Genomic DNA, 8,659 nt, shown 5'->3' with positions numbered 1-8,659 from the left:
AATAAATACTATTTCTCAATTCTTTTACTTCTGGCCCTCAAAAACTCCTTGTATTTCTGAAACAGACACTATGTATGTTTTAGAAGAGTCTATTTCAAATAGTTGGTCCTTGGTTTTAGTCTTCTGCACTAATCTCATGAACAAGACCTCCACGTTGTTGTCTTCTTCTACGCACCCCTGGGTTATAGCCAAATACTTATGAGCTCTCTTCCTGTTTACCTTCACTTACAAGTTTCTACTAATATGTATCTGTCCAGCTTCTATTTCATCTTTTTTTAAAGGTTTAGGTCTTAAATATGAGTCCTCATCTTCAGAACTATATACATCTAAATATTGGACCTTTTTATTTTCAATGAAAAAGTCAGAATCTAAGGAATCTTCATCAGAAAGTTTTTCATTAATTGACTCATCATGACTGTTCCAAGACTCTGAGAGTTGAAGCTCTGATTTCACAGTATTTCCGGCTACAATACTTCCTGGGTAAAGTGCTGATGCCCGTAAATAATGCATTGATTGGACTTTAGGAATAGGTCTGACAGCTGCCATCGAGACTCCAATAACTCTTGACACTCTTCAATATCTTTAACATCAACATACATCACTTTGATTTTGTTTGCCTCACACTGTTTTTGAGAACACTCAAAAAACTCTTCAAGCAGAAGTAACTGTTGTGCGCCTGGATTTGACTTGTTCCCACACCATCCTTTTCACAGTGCCACCTACACCGTCCACTGCCCCCTTCCCATGAGAAGTGGCAAAGAAACACCATTCTCCAGTTACTTGGTAGTCCTTGTCCAGAAATGTCAGATTGGATAATGTATAACGATTTTTAAAACTGGCCAGCACAGCCGTCTGAGAAAATCGCTGCTTCCTCAATTTTGAACTGTTGTTTTAGATCACTTATTTATTTTTTAAGAAAATACCAAATTGAAAACTTGTCATGTGTAAGGTTATTGCTAATCAAAGCATAACATTGTTTTCCATTGGGAACCCATGCTACACCTGTAAAAATGGTTACCAAGAGTGTTACTCCAGTGTGCACTCTGTATTTCGTCTTGTGCAATACAACTGTAGTTTTCAGCAAAGTCTATCTGTAAGACAGCTTCACCTTGTGTTGCATTTTTCTTTTTGTACTCAAAATACTCACTCTGTACGTTTTTTATGTAGCAATGCACTTTGAAACTTTCCTAACATATTTTGTACCATTTCCATTGCTTCTCCCAATAGTAGTCCTCTACATATGTTATAACTGGTCGTTTATTTACCTCTCCCCACTGCTTTCAAGAAATTTGAGCCTCTAAAATCTATATTCAAACTAAACTTAGTCAAGAAATTTGTATCTTTGCATTTGTTGCAAGACTCGGTCATACAGGCTTCACTTGTTATGTTTACAACATATGGCGGCCAACAGTTCTTTACCTGTAAGGTGGAAAACCTACAACAGCTTTAGACAATGATTCAGTAAGGAAATTAAAATTTGCATGTAGTTTGCAAACACATACATTATGTGGCATTTCTGAGCTCAAGCGTATATGAATTGGTCTTAGAGAATAAAATTTACTTTTTTTGATACCAATACCAGGATTTTCCTCAACAAACAAAGCGTATACGCTTCTTTTACTGTCATAACCATATGTCGAATTTGCAATTTTTCTTTTTCACCTGAAACTTTGCTTTTGACTGTTTTGTAGTCTCTCTTTCCAGGAGCTTGTCTGCTGACTGTATCACTGCTGTAGAACGCTATAACTTTTTCTTCAGTTTCCTTAGAACAAAACCGTCTTTTTCTCTACATGTTCTTTAATAAAAAAGCGATCACTTTTTTGGCAGCTGGAAGTTTTCATAAACTAGTTTTCTTACAACTGCAAGTTTTTTTGAAGGACTTTTTGGTAAAAATTTCTTTGCACGAACTACAGCCTTTCCTAGGCTTTGCCTGTTTGAAAAAGTTCCAAGTTCATTATTTTTATCACATACATGTTCTAGCTTTTCTTTTTGTTTTAACCTGTAATTATTCTTTTTCTTTCAGTTTCCTTGCATCTTTTAAGTTTGAGTTCTTTTCTTAACCTGCACTTGTAGAACTAATTGTAACTAACTTTTCCTTTTCCTTAGCTCTCGATATTCGCTTTCTCTCTGCATCTTTCTTCAAACTCTTCTCCCAGGCTTCTTTTATTCGTCTTCTTTTTTTCTCTGCTTCGTTGTTTTCGTAGTCTCGCCTTCTCTCTAGATTTTAAAAAGCTCATTTGTCTCCATTTCCATAGATATCTGAAATCAACAAAAAACTCGTGTAGTTTTTTAGAGTAAATAAATATTACAAGAATCACAATGTTTAGTTGACTGCAATATCGCAACAAGATGTCGCAAATATTCCATGACATTTTTTTGTAAGCCCATGTGCAAGGGCATTATCTGACTCTAAAACCCATTTATTAACATTAATGTTTAATATTTTGACATTTGGTGTGGGATCTTGTAGTTAATCAGCTCTTTTAGAAATTTTTTTAATCAGCTCAAATTAATCAGCACAATGTTAATTAAATGCTACAAATAATATTTCACTGCATAAACAGTCTCAAAGCCTAATCAGTACTACAACTACAGTTCTAATTAAAACTAGGTGTAGGTATAACTTACAATCTACAAATAGTAGGGTGTCATAATATTTTGAAATTGGGAGAAATAAACTATTTTACATAAAATTAAAAAATAAGATTAGCCCTAGATTCATCTCACAATGGCCTAGATAGGCCTAGTAACTTGTACATTCAAAAAGTAACATTAGTTAATAAATTTAAGTATTAACAACGAATTTAGGGCATGGGGTATAGAGATATTGCTAAAAAGTGTGTGACGGACGGGACAATTTTCAAAATTCAATAAAAACTAGAAACAGAACTAGAAAAATCTAAAAACTTTGAGGTTAGGCCGGGGTGCTTCAGTGAATAGAAGATTTGTTATTGAATCACACATTTTATTTTTAATAACTTGTAAAAAATAAACTTACTTACCTTTATTGTGACGGACGGGACACTCAATCTCTTCTTCAAAACAAGTAAAAATCCATTACTATAAACGATTAAAATGAGAATGAAAACTATATTTCTGAAATGTGCAGAAGAGCTGGTTTCCCTCCAAATAGTCCAGCAGACTGAAATTGTGTCATATGGTTAGTGATTTTTTTGACTTTATTTCACCAATATCATCACCCTGTAGCAACCACAGAGTAAACACCAAGTTTAACCACGGTAAAAAAACATGTTTAATTTTATTTGATAATGAAAAAATGATTAGGTGTTGTTCAAATACTATTTTTATTTATTGTTAACTTAATTTAAAATGTTGAAAAAAAATTATTTTAGTTTTTAACACTTATGTCTCTGTATTTGTGGAATGGCTGTAATAGTTAAATACAGGACATTATACATATATAGTAAGCAAAGTAGCACAATGTTGAGACGGTGTACAAGAGATATACAAGAAATATTAAATTGTACAATTGCAAAAACAAAACAAAATATTTTCTAAATAATGGAGACAACAACGTGAAGAGTACAAATGGCAAAGGTTAAGACAAGACTTAACGACTAATAAATGCCGACTAGTCAAACGTAACAATAAGCTAGAAGTAATAATAAACAACGGTGCAACAGAAAGCAACAACAATCAATAAACACAACAATAAACTGCAATAACAACAAGCTAATAAAAATATGCAAAAATGAATAAAGTGTGGTTAAAGCGATAACAATGACACAAACAAGAGATAAACTATGACACTAGCGATAACAACAAAGAATAATCAGTAACAATAGCCTGCTAACAATACTAGGCATGAAATGTAACAAGTTAATTAATACGGAAGCAACCTTGATCAAGGCCATGCATTACAAAACCACTTGCACTGGTTGTAGTGGCCCTCTAAAGGCACCACTCAAGAGCACATCACTGCACAAGCCAAAGGTGGTCACGTGTCACGATTGGAGGCTTCGAACAGCTGATCTGAATGACGAGGGCGGGGTATGGAAGAAGTCTAGGTGATCAGGAAGTGTGTTGCCCAGGCGCTGGACTCGAAACAGTGAGCTATTGGCTGCATATAAGGTATTAGTTGAGGTTTTCGCAAAAAGTGCCCTTGACCTCGTGCCAGAAGGTACCCTGAAGTTTTATTCTTTCCAGCAAATCAGGGCAGTCCCAACTCTCCTCTGACCAGCTTGTATAAGAAAAGTAAGTCCTGACTGACACGCCTTGATTCCATGGAGGGTAGGTTTAGGAGCCGTGAGACTTCTTGCACAGGAACATCCAGATATCGGAATCCTAGTCTAACACCAACCAACCTCAGAAAACGTCTTTGGATCTTCTCTATGTTGTCTTTTAGATACTGCTGGTGAGGAGACCAAACAAACACTGTTGTATTCTAAGTGCGGTCTCACCAGGCAGCAGTACAAGAGTTTGAGAACGTTTAGATCAGTAAATGACTTAGAAGCTCGGAAGAGGAAGCCAAGGACTTGAAGAGCGCTATTGCATATATGTTGGACATGGGGCTCCCAGCTTAGGGAAGAAGTAAAGAACACTCCAAGATCCCTCACCTCCGATGTTCTGGATAGTGGCACACCTCTGACAGAGTAATCATGCAATATAGGTTTTGAAATGCGATAAAATGAGATGCAAACACATTTGCTCAGATTCAGCGACATTTTTGTTAAGACTACACCAGCGATCGACCCTGTTAATGTCATCTTGAAGTTGAGCCACGTCCAAGGCGGAAGAATATAACGGAGTACAGCTTCAGGTCGTCCGCAAACAACAAGTGTTTGCAAGTCAGGGAAGAAACCACATCATTTATATACAAATTGAATAGGATGGGCCCGAGATGGGAACCTTGTGGGACACCGCTTGTTACTTTGAACTCCTTGGAAAGGACGTTGTTATATTTCACTACCAGCTTCCGGTTATGTAGGTAGCTTTTAAGCCACTGGAGGAAGGGTCCTGAAAATCCCGATGCCCCCAATTTATTTAACAAATTTTCATGGCACACTCTATCGAAGGCTTTAGAGAAATCCATTTCTATGGTGTCAATCTGCTTCCTTTCGTTCAAATGCTTCGATGATATGGCTTTGAAAGAGAACGAGATTGGTGGAGGTAGACCTATTTGAGATAAAGCCATGTTGACTAATAGTCAATTTGCTGCTGATCATGAATATGATTCTGCTCAGAACAATCTTCTCGAAGATTTTGGCTAGTATTGGTAAAATGGTAATGGGCCTGTAATTCTTTATATCATTTACTGAGCCTTTCTTGTGTATGGGAACCACATGGCCAATTTTGAAGATAATCCGGGAATACTCCTTCTGATAGTGATCTGTTGAAGAGTGTGGTTAAGGGACGGGCGATGACATCAGCACAGTGCTTAATTACTGTCGGTGGGATTGAGTCGGGGCCCGGACCTTTTTTAGTGTCAAGATTCTTGAGTGTCTTCAAAACCTCCGATGGACTTATGCGGCAGGTAGAAAATTGGTGAATAGATGAGCTGGAGATTCGATTGGACTGCAATGGGTCATTGGCCGGATTGAAGACTGAGGCAAAAAAGTCAGCAAACATGTTCGCTACATCTCTTTCAGAGCTTGATGAGATGTCGTCAAAACGCATGGTAGTGGGGGTTGCATTGTTATTATTTAACGATTTCATATAGCTCCAGAAGAATTTTGGGTTATCAGTTATTGAAGTTTGAACTGTATTCATGTACCGGTTGAAACAAGTGTTGGACAATGACTTGCACTGTGCTCTTACTGCAGCGAATTGGTTATAACTAAGCTGGGAAAGGGTCGATTTATAGCGTCTGTGGAGAGATTTTTTCAAAATTGTAAGGCGGATCAACTCCTTAGAAAACCATTTAGGGAAGGCTGACAATCCCATCTTCGTCCTCGGAGAGAATTGAAGTACACTCTTCCTTGATTGTGTTAACAAATACGTTGAATGCTTCATTGACATCTCCCCGAGCAACCGAGTCAGCAAGGTCAAGAGCCTGTAGGTCCTGGAGTACGCTAGCATAGTCACAAAGCTTGACGTTGGCCTGATAAGTTATATTTTTTTGGACATTAAATGGTCCAGATATAGTCATAGACAGTGCTGGATGGTGAATATCCTCTGGAAGCAGCGGATCCGGGTCATGAGAGACTGTTATGTTTTGAGAAGAGGAGAAACATAAGTCAAGGATTACACCTCTAAAATTGGGAATCTTATTGACTTGAGTAAGGCCAAACAAGGTTGCCATATTTTGAAGAACTTGAAAAGAGCCGTCACGCGATGCGCACATCGAGGTCCAGTCAGCATTTCGGCAGATTGAAGTCTCCTAGAAGCAAGATGTCTTGAAACCCATTAAAGTTGACAATATCTTCGAGAGAGTCGGAAAAATCAGTATAACATGCTGTAGGTTTATTCGGAGGAATATAGACGCCACCAAGGAGCAATTTCTTGCCGTAGGAGAGACAGATAGAGACAAAAATAGCCTCTGATGGGGTGCAAACAGGGACTTCAGCACATTTGATGTTGTTAGATATGGCGATTAGCACTCCACCACCACTCTTCTTATTAGTAGTGTCGAGCGCGCTCTGTCGCTCCTAAAAACTTGGTAGCAGGATAGGCCGAGTTCACTGGTTGCGATGCTAGGTAGAAGGTTTGTTTCTGTAAGGACTATTATATCATGTATGCAAGTGGTTAATGATTGACGAATTTCAGCTAGTTTAGTCCTAATTCCATTTATGTTTTGATAATAAATATTCGAAATGAATAGGGAAATGAAGAATAAGGAAACTCAGAATGTGTGTTCAAGAGGACACATAGTTTAACATCACGAATTTCATTGCTGGTGTGGATAAAAATAACTTTTAAAATCCAAATCCAACCAAACTTTTTACAAGTAAATAAATAATAATGTAAAAGAACAAACATATAAGTTTGTGTAATTTACTTAAAAACCACCTGGTAACTTCCGATTACATAACATTTATCAGTTTCCTGATTTAAAATAGCACACAATTACATGGTGAACTCTACTCTCACTCTGAAAAAAACGATGGTCAATTATAAAAATGCATAAATTAATTTCCTAATATTTTAACTGCTCACCTAATCTACACTGAAACACATAAATACTTTTTTTAATCTAAATGAGAGTTGTAGTTGAGTAATGGTCGAATCCACAACACAGTGAAGGCTACTACACAGTATGGTTGTGGGTGCTAAACTGTTCTAACCACAGAACACTCCAATTAGCTATTGAGCACAGAAAACGCTGACAAAACATAGTTAACAAGAAGCACAGTAGTACACAAATACAACCATAGTGAAGGCTATTACACAGGATGGTTGTGGGTGCTAAGCTGTTCTAACCACAGAACACTCCAGTTAGCTATTGAGCACAGAAAACGCTGACAAACATAGTTAACAAGAAGCACAGTAGTACACAAATACAATCACAGTGAAATTTCCATTTCAAATATTTAAAAAATTGTAATTTCTGCCCTCTGAAACCATATTTTTGTTCAGGAGGATATGTTAAATAATATTGAAATTATAATTGGCAACTTCAACTATTGAATCTCACTGAAACCGAAGTACTGTAATATTTTTAATAGAACTCTCAATATAATCAATTCGTATGATTTTAACAATAACTTATATGTGTCAACTGTAAACACAATTTCAAATTCGACCTGCCCATTCATTAAATGGCCCCTTTTTAGTAAGTCAGTTTTCAACTGGTTGTAATTGGCCATAAATTTAATAACAGTGATGTTTCAAATAAACTTTATGACTCATACGGAACTGTAGCAATGAGAATCCTTTTGCTTTATTCCTGTAGTCTTGAATTCTTTTTAGTTCGACTTGAGTTTTCGTGGAGTTTTGATGGTCACTGTATGTAGTCATGATGTTTTTCTTACAAAGGAAATTACTGTAGGGTAAGTGTTTAGGTCGACATATTTTTATTTATAAAACACTTGTACATCCAAAAATGAAATAATGTAATTTAAAATTTTTGTAACTCATATAAATTATATGGTTTTGTTTTTATATCTAAGATTGTGTTTAACAGATTTTTTGTTTTTTTTTAAGAGACAGGTTTGTAGAGTTTAGCTCATGCAAAAAATGTTATTTCTGATAGTATATATTGGCCACTAAATCATTTTCAATCTGTGACCACATCATCATCACACAAACAAAGCCAAACATCTGTTTGTGTGTAGGATATTTTCATGGTACAATAAACACTAAAGATATAACTATAAGATACTCCAGGGCGGGTTACATGTAACAACACTGCCTACAATCATGACAGAGGACCAGGGAAAGGCTAACATCTGTAGAAAACGCAAGAACTATTTGCAAGACGTGTGGTTGTCATAGAAATGCTTCTTTCACAATATTATGATCTTGGTTACCGGCCAAATTGTTATCCGGTTGGGCCTTCAGTCCCAGGGTAGAGGGCAAGAGGGAGTGTAAAAAGGAGGCTATTATATAATCATAATATTCTTTCTATTTTCATTTAAAATAATGACTTCAGAAAACGTAACTAAATAACTTTAAAAAGCTAACAAACCATGTTTATCCTGAGTTCAAGATATAATTCTGGTTTAAAATAGGTCTGATAGAAGAGAAGCACTGAGACAAC

The sequence above is a fragment of the Homalodisca vitripennis genome, unplaced genomic scaffold (genome assembly GCF_021130785.1).
Source record: "Homalodisca vitripennis isolate AUS2020 unplaced genomic scaffold, UT_GWSS_2.1 ScUCBcl_7498;HRSCAF=15215, whole genome shotgun sequence".
Classification (NCBI taxonomy): domain Eukaryota; kingdom Metazoa; phylum Arthropoda; class Insecta; order Hemiptera; family Cicadellidae; genus Homalodisca; species Homalodisca vitripennis.
This window is presented reverse-complemented; position numbering follows the sequence as displayed.